Source organism: Prionailurus viverrinus, chromosome E2 (assembly GCF_022837055.1).
Source record: "Prionailurus viverrinus isolate Anna chromosome E2, UM_Priviv_1.0, whole genome shotgun sequence".
Classification (NCBI taxonomy): Eukaryota; Metazoa; Chordata; class Mammalia; order Carnivora; family Felidae; genus Prionailurus; species Prionailurus viverrinus.
Genome location: NC_062575.1, coordinates 14,701,781 through 14,714,674, shown reverse-complemented (window position 1 = coordinate 14,714,674; position 12,894 = coordinate 14,701,781). Strand labels below are relative to the sequence as shown.

Here is a 12,894-nt window from a genome sequence, read left to right as displayed (position 1 = left end):
CCGCACTATTTAAAAATAATTTTAAGTTTATTTATTTATTTTTGAGAGACAGAGGCAGAGAGAGTGAGCAGGAGAGGGACAGAGAGAGAGAGGAAGAGAGAATCCCAAGCAGGCACTGCAGTGTCAGCACAGAGCCTGATATGGGGCTCAAACTCATGAACCATGGAGATCATGATCTGAGCCAAAACCAGGAGTCCCACACTTAACCAACTAAACCATGCAGGCGTCCCCCACATTACTTTTAAAAAAGATTTTAGGGGTGCCTGGGTGGCTCAGTCGGTTGAGCATCCGACTTCGGCTCAGGTCATGATCTCACAGCCTGTGAGTTCGAGCCCCGCGTCGGGCTCTGTGCTGACAGCACAAAGCCTGGAGCCTGCTTCAGATTCTGTGTCTCCCTCTCTCTCTGCCCCTCCCCTGCTCATGCTGTGTCTCTCTCTCTCTGTGTCAAAAATAAATGAACAGTAAAAAAAAATCTATTAAAAAATAAATAAAAATAAAAAGATTTTATCTGTAAGTAATCTCTACACCCAGTGCAGGGCTGGAACCCACAACCCCAAGATCAAGAGCTGGCATGCTCTATGGACTGAGCCAGCCAGGCCCCCCAGAACCGTACTATTCTTATCTGTGGTCTCTGAGAAGGAAGATGGGGTTAATGCATATAGAAGTTATTCTTTTGGACTGTCTTGGGTTCTGGTTCTGCCTCCTTTGAAAATCTACAGTTATGGACCATCCTACTGAGTAAATGGACATAAACTTTTGCATGTAACTTAGGGGAGTTCATGGACATTTTACCTGAAGAGGTAAAATTGACCCCAAGTTAAAAATTTCTGTGGAGGGGCGCCTGGGTGGCTCGTCAGTTGAGCCTCCGACTTCGGCTCAGGTCATGATCTCGCGGTTTGGGAGTTCGAGCCCCGTGTCGGGCTCTGTGCTGACAGCTCGGAGCCTGGAGCCGGCTTTGGATTCTATGTCTCCTTCTGTCTCTTCCCATCCCCCGCTTGTGCTCTGTCTCTCTTTGTCTCTCAAAAATAAATAAATAAATGTAAAAAAAATTAAAAAAAAATTCTGTGAAAATGAGAACTCTCACAGTAACACAGAGAGACAAATGTTTTAATGAGATACTGCATGAATTACATTTAAAGAGCTAGGACAAGTGCCTGCCTGCCGAAGGATGCCTTTAGGGAGAGGTGTCCGAAGAATTCCTGAAAATGAAATTCTTTCCTACCAAGTAGTGCGGCCTGGCAGTTGCTATGGACGCTTGCCTGCTCCAATCATGTTTCGGCTTGCTAGGCCGTGCAGCTCTGTCGTTGCTGTGGCAACGGATGGCAACAACTCGGCCCAGACTGCTGGAGGAGAGCAGGCTGCTTGGAGCTGGTACGGACGGACTCCTTGGCTGCGGCGTCTGTGAGTTGGACGCAGGGTCTTGGAGGAGGAACAGGGCACGGGAAATGACAGGCAGTTGGCGGGGAGGGGGGGCGGTGTTGTTCCAGGGTCCGAAGTCCTTGCAGTGATCATGGGGTCACAGTTCGAAGGACTTGGGGACCGGCTGGGACATCCTCTCCTTGTGTTCCGGCCCTGCATCCCAGGTGTTACTCAAACTTTCCAGACCGCATTCCTCCTCAGCCTTCCCTCGCCCCTTCTTCTCATTCCCATTAGAATAGCCGATCCTCCCACCTGGGTGTTCACTTTGCTTCTATGTAGATGTGAGGCCTTGGGCAAATCATTTTCCATCGTTTCTCTCCCAAATGGGGTGCCACGCTCCCTCTCCCTTCCTTCCCTCCTCCTTTCCTTCTCAGGAAGACTGTGAGGATCAATTCCTGACCAATATGGTCACATATATGGTCACATTTCATAGCCGTGGTCCTGTGAAGTGATTTTAATGATTAACCTGCCTTTACAGTGGAGCAACTTTGTGCTCAGAAAGTGCCCCATGATGAGGGCTAGTTAGTAGCCGGGTTGCTATGACTTAATCACCAACTCTGCTGGATACCAGGTGTGTTGTCCTCTGTGTGTGTTCGCCTGTTTACTTTGGATCTGTTTCTTCCTCCCTTCCTCTGTTGGGTCTTGTCCTTTCCATTTGACAATACTTCAAATACTGTGTAATTTATGAAGATGATTCTTCCCCATTCTTCTTTACTCCTTCAAGTAACTGAGGTCCCACCTCCTGTCTAGTACTAAGGTAGGTGTACTGCAGGAAAAAAAAGGAAAAAAAATATTGTTACTACAGGATCTGTGTGCCCTTGATGAGGTTATATGGTGGAGTCACGTTTTACTGTATTAGGTTTAGAAGTCAGCGCTAAAGTCAAAGTTGGATGCAGTCAAAAATATCCCTGGACAAATTCTTAAATCACCTGGGAGCAACCCAATTCAGAAATTCAACCATTGAGGGGAGTCTGGCTGGCTCAGTTGGTGGAGCATGTGACTCTTGATCTCGGGGTTGTGAATTTGAGCCCCATGTTGGGTGTAGAGATTACAGAAATCAAACCATTGAAAAGCTTTCATTTTGAGAATATTTAAAATTCTGATTTATAGACTTTTCCTATTTGTCACCAAAAATTAGTAGAAGGATAAATTTATGAGTTCCATTATGTCTTTATTCTTCTAAATTTTGCTCTGGCCCTCATTTCATACTTCAGTTTCTTTCTTAACAATGTCGAGGAGTCTGGACCCATTTGAATGGCTACGTGGACATCACTCTTTGATTGTTGGGCTGGTAAATCCTTAGAATCATTCATTCATGCATCCCTTCTGTGGTCTCCCCAGTCTGTATTAGGCAGACACACTGTTCCAGAAGTGATGAAACCAACACGAGCATCTTCAGGACTATCTCACCTTACCTGATAGTCCACTGACTGGAATGGCAAAGACAACCACCCAACTATTTTAAAGGTTATTCTTGTCTTTTAATTTAGCTAAGTATAAACATAGTTGAAATTCCATCATCCCCATGATGTAAATCTTTTGGGGTCTTATTGTAGAGATTATAGTTATTCTTTGTAGGCATCAACACTTGGTATTTTCACTATTTGGAAAGTTTGTCTTTCTGATGGGAAAATAATGGTGATCACTCTGTTATAATTTACATTTGTCAGATTACTGGAGAGATTGAGCAGTTTATATCTGTTGACTATTGATAATTGGTCTTCTGTGGATTGCCTGTCTTTATCTTTGCCCAATTTAAATGTCACTGTCCTTTTTGTATTGATTTGTAAGATTACTGTACATATCCTGGATATTGATACCTTTTATGCTATGTTGAGATATAAATTAAATTGATGTTTTCTCCTGGTATATTCTTAGTTATTTTTTAAAGTCAGGTTTATAATATATAAATTACATACTATAAAATTCACTTCTTTTGGGAGTACAGTTCCATGATTTTTGAAAAATACTTTGAAAAATATAGTTGTGTAACCACATTAATCTATAGAATGATTCCATTAGCTCAAAAAGTTCCCTTGTACCTAGTTATAGTCAATCCCCTTTCCCTACCTCCAGCCCCTGGCAACTAATTATCTGATTTCTGTTTCTGCCTTTTCCAGAATATCATAATAGTGGAATCATAAGATACATAGCACTTTTTGTCTGGATTGTTTTATTTAATACATCGCTTTTGAGATTTATCCATGTTGTTGCATGTAACAGTAGTTCATTGTTTATTATTGCTGAGGTCTATTCAGTTGAATGGATATACCACCAGGTGATGGACTTTGGGGTTGCCTTCAGTATTTGGTGATTATGAATAAATAAAGCTGCTATAAACATTCACATACAGCTCTTTGTATCCACGTGTTTTGTACATATGTTATACTCCCAGATAAATACCTGGGAGTAGGATTGCTAGATTCTATGGTAAGTGTATGTTTAATTTTATAAGAAACTGCCAAACTATTTTCCATGTGACTGTACCATTTTGCATTTCTTCCAGGATAGTGTAAGAGTTTCGTTTGCTCTACAGCCTTGCTAGCAGGTAACAGTTTTGTTAATTTTAATTATTCTTGTAGATGTGTAGTGGTATCTCATTCTGTTTTTAACAGATTCACATTTCCTTGATGACTAACATTGTTGAACTGCATGTGCTTCTTTGTTACTCTGTTTTGTTTTTGGTGAGGTTTCTGTGCATATCATTTGCCCATGTCCTGCTCGGTTGCCTTCTTATTGAGTTTTGTTTTGAAGTCACTTTTTTCTTTTTAATTTTGAGGAAGTCCAATTTATCACTGTTTTCTTCTATGGATTATCCTACCTAGAACTCTTTGCCTAACCCAAGGTAACACAGATTTTCTTCTATGTTTTCTTCTGGAAGTTTTATAGATTTGGGTTTTACATTTTATTTCATTTCTGTCATTTAAAAAATTGTTTCATTTTTATCATTTTATTGTTTTGTAATTTCATTTTATTTTATTTCTATATGAGCAAACTCAGATTTATTTGGGCGAAGTCACAGCAATACTTATGTGTGAGAATGATTTTTGCAACCACAAAGTAGAGGGGAAGTTATTGTTATTAATTAGTGGCATAGTTTGACAAACTTCAAAATAGTTTTGAGAATGTTTCTCCATGTTACCAGCAAAAACATTTAGAACATGAAAACTCTCATCAAGTTTGAAAGACACCCTCATCGCTTCTGAGTATTGAAATCAAGTTTTAACCGATACGCTTTAGGATCTGTGCAAAGTAGAGATTTTGACCTTGGATATGTGGACCTTTAGATGTTATATTTATGTTCATTTTGGGGGAGATAGTGTTTATAGCTTTTATCCAGTTCCTAGTGGGACTCAGACCTCAAAGGTAAAAGGTCACTGGTTTAGGATGAGCACATTTCAGAGCGCAGGGGATAGTAGTACATTCGATCATGGTTGCTGTCATCGAAGTAAAGAAACAGCCGTTTCCTGCAGGCAGTCTCCTTGTCTCAAATGATTTCTTCCAAGATCTATTTCCTCATTAACACTGCAAAGGCACTTAGCATTTGGCTTCTCTTCATATAAAATGTCTTGCAAGGGGAATGAGGGCTTGAAATAAGGCAAAAAATAATTGTCAGATCATGGCTGGAAGGATTTCAGGTTGGGCAGAGAACGATAATTGAGGAATTGACAAATCACCAGATGCCTCTATTGTGTTTTAATTTGAAAAACTGTGCAGTCTTTTTATTTCTTTGAGGATTTAAAGTGCTTAAGTGCTAATTTTTTAAGAGTCATATTTACCCCTTATGGTGGTAGGGAAGAGGAGTGGGCTTTTAAAAAATGTTCTTTGCTTGATTGAAAGGCTTGTCAGAAAGCATATGATCTTGTTAAAGTAGTGGTCTTCATCTTACAATGAATACCAAAGAGTCCACTTGGTTGACTTTAAAGAAAAATTAGTGTTGGGGCGCCTGGGTGGCTCAGTCAATCGAGTGTCCAACTCTTGATTTTGGCTCAGGTCATGGCCTCACAGTCTTGAGATCAAGCCCTGTGTTAGGCTCTGCACTGGGCATGGAGTCTGCTTAAGATCCTCTCTCTCCCTCTGCCCCTACTTGCTGCTGTACTTGCATGCTCTCTCTCTGTCAAAGAAAGGACGAAAGAAAGAAAGAAAGTTTAGTGTGAAATGACTAAGAAGGAAATCTCTTGTAATATCTTGGTAGTTCATAAATCTGCATTTTATTTGGCATGTTCTTGCTTTAATAGTCTATCTAAAATGTCCTGAATGTAAGGTTGCTCTAATAACATTATGATCTGACTGCGTCTGTGTCTGTTTTTATTTCTTTAAACTACTATTGTAAGCCCAAGTTAAATAACTTTCCCTAATTCTATGTTCTCTACAACTATGTTGTTGATGCTTGTTTTTATTATAAACAATCCACCCAAGTTTGCATCAGTGGCTTTGAAAAATCCCTAATTAAAATAAATTTCAAGGTTAAGCTATTTTTATTCATGCCTGAAAGCAATTACCAATACTTGTGGCTTTTAAAATTACAGTGTTGTAAGCATATTTCAGAACCAGGAAGGCAGAAATTTGTGTTTATGAAAGCCAAAAAATTACTCTTGCAATACTTTGGAATGTCCCTATAATTAATTATAGGTGATGTCTATTATATGGAACCTCAAAGATTTTAGCGGGAGGTAGAAAAAAAGGGGCCGTATATATTTCATTTCTGATATAATTCCCTTCACTTTCAGAGGGAATTAAAGTTTAATAAAAAGGAATAACAGAGGGATATAATCTAAGAATAGTAATTAATAACTTTAGCTTTACCAGAATGAGATTCCATAATAAATGGTAGGCTGTCATTTGCTAAATCATGAAATATTGCAGAGAGGGAAAAGGCAACATACTCTTTCACAATATGGCTCGTTATATTAAAACTGTTAGTGGTAGGGGAGTTTTGTACTTGTTAAGCATTTGTGTTTTTACATCGCTGCTTGTAATTATAATTAAACAGATGGTTCCTGAAAAGAGAGTGTGTTCTTAGCAATTAAAACCATGGCAAGTAGCTTTTCCTCTTCTCCAACATACAATTAAACTGAATGGAATCACACACGCTGTGGGTTCTTCAGAGGAAAGGTTCTGTGCAGATTCAAGTAGATTAGTATTCTGTTCCCAAGCCCTGTCATCTTGCCCCTACAACATACTGAGAAATTTGCAGCTGCAGAGGACTTCCAAACATGGGTTTTAAGAAGTAGTTACCCCTTCTCTGCTTTCTCCCCAAATCCTATTCTTGCCATGGGAATACTGATCGATTACGTTTTTAAATGGGATTTTTGGAACAGTCTCTAACAATCATTGGATGTATTGTATTTTACATGGCTTTCTAAATTCTGGTTTCTCAGCTAGCCCATGAAATTCCTCGAGGGCAAAGGAAAATTAGACTTTTATTTTTCCTTCTTAAGACAACTAACATTGGCAATGTTTGCTTGTGAAAATCTTTCAGAGTTTTCATCGAAAGAGTATAGAATTTACTTTGGGTTCTAGGAAAACCAATTCTGTTTCATTTACAATTCCTATTGCAGCAAATAAACATTAGGAGATTTTTTTTCAACAAGGATTCAGCACCCCATGAAATATTTCACCACCTGAAATACAGCTTTGTGGCCAGTGGTCCCTCCCTTGAACCAGACCGCAGCAGTGTTAATGGGTCTCCCCCAGAGCAGGGCAGTGTGAGCCTGTGGTGCTCTGTTCACAGATGAAACCTTGGAACAAGTGTTTTGTTTGCATGAGCAAAAATAGGCCCAAATATACTTTCAATGATTTTAGGTACAGGCTTTTGTGCCCACAAGTAAGCAGTTATTTGCTGGGGTAATTAACCATCTGCACCTTATTAGAAGGGTGCAGCTGGCTAATTATGCCCAGTGCCATAGGGCAGGTTACACTTCTCATCTGCATACGAAGTGGATTTGCAGCAAAGGATGCTGACCTTTACAAATGAGTCCCTAAATTTAACCAGTTCAGTTTGAGGTCACCACTCATAGATCTTTGTTTTGTTTTGTTTTGTTCTGTTCAGAAGTGAAATTTATATATGGGTAATGACATTTCTATTTGTAAAGTAATTAATACAGAACCGTAGGACAGACATATTATTATGATCAGGGACAATGAGATCCCTGCTGAGTTCACATTGTTTTGGTTCCTCATGTTGGAAAAGTGGTACATTAGTATGGATGTGCACGTATTCATGAACTTGTATGAATGACAACTGGAAGTACCATGGAGACTTCAAATGGGGGTAAATTTGTGTATTAGCCATTTCAGAATCATTTTCAGCAGTGGTTGGACATTATTCTTGTATCCATCCTATAGTTGTACGTTATTGGATGGATCAGTTTAAGGAAAGGGCAGACTACTGGAGAGCAGAATGTTATAATTCAGTGCAGGTTAAATCAAAATTCATCGACAGTGTAAGTTTAAGGAGGTTGGCTAGGTTGAACTTCCCATATCTATTTGTCTAAAATTGTCCTTAATTTGCCCTTACTCTTGAAAGATATTTTTGCTGGTTATAGAATTAAAAGATGGCAGTTTTTTCTTTAAACACATTTGAATTCATCATTCTACCATCTTCTGGCTTCCACTGTATTGAGAAATTAGCTCTAATGAAATCATGGCCCTGTTGAAAATAATCTTATTGGCTCTTTTAATAATTTTTCCTTAATTTTTGGTTTTCCTCACCCTCTCTGAGTCTAGGTATGGATTTTTTTTTTCTCCATCTGTGTAACTTGGGATTTGATGGGTTCTTTGAACCTATAGATTGGTCTTTTCCAACGTTTCAGTAGAGTTCTCAGCTATTGGTTTTCAGTTATTGCCTCTAACTCCTCTCTCTTCTTTCACTCATGACTCCACTGACATCACATCTCTGTCCTTCATGTCCCTTGACCTCATTTGTGTATTTTCTATTTCTTTGTCACTCCATGTACTGACCTGCATAATTCTTCTGATCCATTTTCTAGTTCACTCATATATTCTTCAGCTATTTAAAATATGCTTATTATCTATCTAAAAATTTCTAAATTTAATTAGTGTCTTTCTTTGCTAGATGTTCTGTTGGACTCTTTTTCGAATCCACTGTATAACTCCCCCCTACAACATTTTGTTTTTAAAAATATTCAAACCTAAGAACAACTTGAAGTAATCGTACCTAAGTACTCTTTACTCAGAGTCATCAGTTACTGTTACCATTCTGCCACATTTGCCTTTGTTCTTTCTCTCTGTTTATCTTTTGAATCATTTGAAAGCAAATATATGACTTCTAGTTGGAGATATAATGACACTGCTCTTTTTTATAGTTAGCAGGTATTTCCTAAGATTTAAAACATCCTTTTACATAACCATAATGCTGTAATCACAGTCTATAAACTTAAAACTGATATAGTATTTTCTGATATATACTCCGTGTTTGTATCTCCCTAGTTTTTCAATAATCTTTACAGTGGTTTTTAAAAATGAAGTCCAGTGACTTCACAATAAGTGTCCTTCCTTCTGAATACCCAATGCCCATCTAGCCCATTGTGCTGCATATTAACTAAAATACGAATAAAATAAATAAAAATAAAAATAAAAATGAAGTCCAGGACCCAATCAAGGATCATATGCTACATTGCATTGTTAAGCTTTTTAGTCTCCTTTAGTGTAGATCAGTTTCCTTGACATTTGAGGGGGAGGGGACTTGTTGGGTTTTTGGTTTTCAGGACATTGACATTTTTGCAGTCCATTTGTCTTATAGAATTGTTGTAATTTTATTTTTTCTTTTAATTTTAAAATCTGTTTGTTTATTTATTTATTTATTGAGAGAAAGCATGAGTTGGGGAGGGGCAGAGAGAGAGAGGGAGAGAGAGAATTCCAAGCACGTTCTGAGCTGTCAGCGCAGAACTGATGTGGGGCTTGAACTCACAAACCATGAGATCATGACCTGAGCTGAAATCAAGAGTCAGACTTAACCCACTGAGCCACCCAGGCACCCCAGAATTGTTGTAATTAAAAAAAAATGATTCATGTGCCCTGAAGATATCTTTGGGTTTATCTGTTAGTAGTTCAAACGGTAAAAACACAGTTGTTTTATGGTCTGTATCTAATAAGTCCCCTATATGAAGCCTTTGATGGTCTTTCTGATATCTTTAGCTTCTGCTAATTGTGTTCATGGTGTCTAGTTTTCTTGTGTGTTTGCTTATTTCTATTCCTCATTGTCCTAAAATATTATTTGTAGGGATATTTAGTTTTTGAGGTCTGGCATTGATGGTGCTTTCCTTGACAGGAGAATGATATTTGCTTCTGCCCTGCACCTTAGAATCTGTTAATCTGGGACTTCCCTAGACCTAACTCATGATTTTAAGTTCTCTGGACAGTTTAGTAGTATGGACACGGGCTGCAATTTTGAATCACAAGTGACCCCAACTTTGGGGATATTTTTTCCTTTATTTTTCTTTTCTTTCTTTGCTTAGCACCTTGACACGTTTTACTATGGCTTTTTGGGGATGGTGTTGGAGTGGCCAGTTTTAATTTTGGGTCCCAGTGTAAGGTGAAAAAAGAGTTCTCATTATATTTCCCATCTTGAGCAGACTCTAATCATTGACTTCTGTTTCACTGCCCAGCAAGGCCACCAAACAAAGCCCCAGGTTTTCAAGGTTAGTGAGTCCCCTGGAGCAAAAGCGGTTATGGAGGTTAGTGCTTTGCTTACTTCTCTGGTGTTTGATTGCATTTAGATTTTGGTCTGGTAATTGCTTACTATATTGATAGCCTTTTAATACTTTTAAGAAGATTACAGTTTTTTTCACCTAAAGTTTTTAGTAGTGTTCACTTGAATGGTTGGTTCAACCAACTGTTACCTGCCATTATTGGAAATGGAAGTCCTCCTTATTTTAGGAGAAAAAATTATTTTTGTTCTTATTAGAAATGTAGGCTGGATACAGGCATTTTTCATACTATTGTAATAGAAATCGATCTGGCCAAGCTCTGTGGCACCAACACACTAAGAATTTCCTAGTCAATATTTACCAGTGTGATAACTGAGAGAAGAAAAATGGCCCTGTTTTATGCCAGACGGCTCAAGTACAGTTTTACAGTATGTAACTAATCTCTGTCATTGGTTTTCATTACTGAATTCTGTTACGACAGCCATCCAGTATGAATTAAAAGAATTACTTTTGACATTTTAATAAAAAGTAGACATATAGCATTTAACAAGTAGCTGCTAGTGAGGATGTATGAGACAGTGATCCCTGTTGAAAGCACTCAGTTTGAGCAGGGTCAAGCAGCTTGCTGTTCACTTGCTTCTGGGAATTACCACATTCCCAATGACTGGTGGAGATTGATGAAAGCACCAGTGCCTTTATTCATTGATGTTAGTTGGAGCCACAGAAGGGTCAATGAGTAAATCTGGGTTTGCTCTAATATGTATGGTTGGCTTCATGAAAGGGATTCTAAATATTTTCTGTGAAAGGAAGTCTGATTCCCAGGCATTATTTTTGTCAGAGGATTTGATTAACAAATAAGATCACTTAAAAAATTTTTTTTGATGTTTATTTATTTTTTAGAGAGAAGGTTGGGGGAAAGGCAGAGAGAGGGAGACACAGAATCCGAAGCAGGCTCCAGGATCTGAGCTTTCAGCACAGAGCCTGACATGGGGCTCAAACTCACGAGCCCTGAGATCATGACCTGAGCTGAAATTGGACACTTAACTGACGGAGCCATCCAGGTGCCCCAGATCACTTTTAAATAATGTTGGCAAATAACTTCACTTTGTTAGTACTTAAAAGAAATGCATGTAAAATGTACCAATTTTCCGTAAAGAATTTTGTCTATAACCCTCTATAGGGTTGTATACTTCTTTAAAGTATGAAAATGAAGTATATCTAGTTATCTTCTGGACTCAGATGACCCAGAATTTTTGGATCCATGTGAACTTCTGCAGAGACTGTGCCATGTGCTAGCTATGTTCAGATATGAACTAATTTGTGTATGGAATTACCTGTCCTGGGTTACTTAATCCAAATATCTAATGACTTTTCATGATTTCCAGATTTTTAGGCATCCTGGATGGTACATTTAATGGTACAAATGACTTAGTCTATGTGTTATATGTAAGTGCAAAATGTATAAGCTTATTCTCTCCTATTCTAATAGAAATAAGACATTTTCAGTTTGCTTAATAAATAGCAACTTGCTCCATTACATATTAGTTATTTGCAAATCATGGTAATAAATCCCAGGAATAAATTTTAAGTAAATGTATGATTCCTAGGTTTCAAGTAGTAGAAACTTAGTTCAAACTTCAATACAGCTTAATTACAATAAGGAATTTATTAGTCCATTAAGTTAGGACACCGTGATGGCTGATAGGATCAAAAGATGAACCACTTGTACCAGGGCCACAAAGTTTAGCATTGCTTTCAATAGCAATACAATGAACTCACATTCATCATTCTTTCCTCCTGTCATCTATCCATCTTGCTCACGTTTCTGCTTTTATCTCCTTGGCTTTTTCTGCAAGAAAGCCTTTTCCCTGGGACGCCTGGGCAACTCAGTTGGTTAAGCGTCTGACTCCTGATTTCACCTCAGGTCACGAACTCATGGTTGTGAGATTGAGTCCTTTGGTCATGCTTCAAGCTGAGCTTGAAGCCAGCTTAGGATTCTCTCTCCCTCTCTCTGCCCCTCCCCTGCTCACTCTTTCTTTCACTCTCTCAAAATAAATACATATTAAAAAAAAAAAGCCTTTTGCATGTGGTGGGGAAGATGGCTGCCAATAGCTTTAAATTCATTTTCAGCCCAGGAAATCCAAGGGAAAAATATTCTCTTTGTCAAGGTCCAGCTGTCATTCAAGGGGAGGATTCATGCTCACACACAAGACCACCCAGAACATAGGATAATTGGATACTCTGATTGGCTAGGTCTCTCTACGTTTTCTGGATAGGGCATTGGGTTCTTATAGGAAGAAGGAGAATGGGAGAATGGGTGGGTGGGTGTGTGTGTGGGAATTATACTAGACAGCCCAAAGAAATCCTTTATAAAAGTAGATTGTTAAAAGGAGTTAAAAGCGTTGGAGAGTATTCCTAATTGAGCATGCATTCTTGAATCCAAGTAAGATACGTAGATTTGAGAAAATTATTTACTAATCCCATTATAGGCATATGAGAAGATATTTTCTCATGTTAGAAAATTTCATAATTAGAATAATTGATAGAATAATTGAGTAATTAGAATAATTAGAATAATTAGAATAATTGATAGAATAATACAGCACACTGGAGGAAAGGACACTTGAATTAGGGATTGTTGTGTTAGGAAAAGAAATTTACACACCCACAATTTTCCTTTGCTTATATTTCTTCCACAAAGGAGTTGCAAAGAAATGATAGACTGCAGCTTTTTTTAAACAATTATTTTTAATTTTTGCTAAGCCAACAGGAGGGGGCCGTTACATCTGTTGTTGATATTAAA

At 38.3% G+C, this 12,894-nt stretch overlaps 1 protein-coding gene across 4 annotated transcripts in view; it reads left to right on the top strand.

The window, feature by feature from the left end:
* HYDIN (HYDIN axonemal central pair apparatus protein) overlaps positions 1-12,894 on the top strand; it is a 429,838-nt gene that overhangs the window by 56,018 nt on the left and 360,926 nt on the right. Inside the window, exons 1-2 of one of the 4 annotated variants that reach the window (XM_047836099.1) lie at positions 1,325-1,371; positions 3,926-3,967. The gene's annotated coding sequence lies outside the window, so the exon portion shown is untranslated. Of the gene's footprint in view, positions 1-1,324; positions 1,402-3,925; positions 3,968-12,894 lie in introns of those variants that run through there. The other 3 variants (XM_047836098.1, XM_047836101.1, XM_047836100.1) reach the window with 3 other exon arrangements.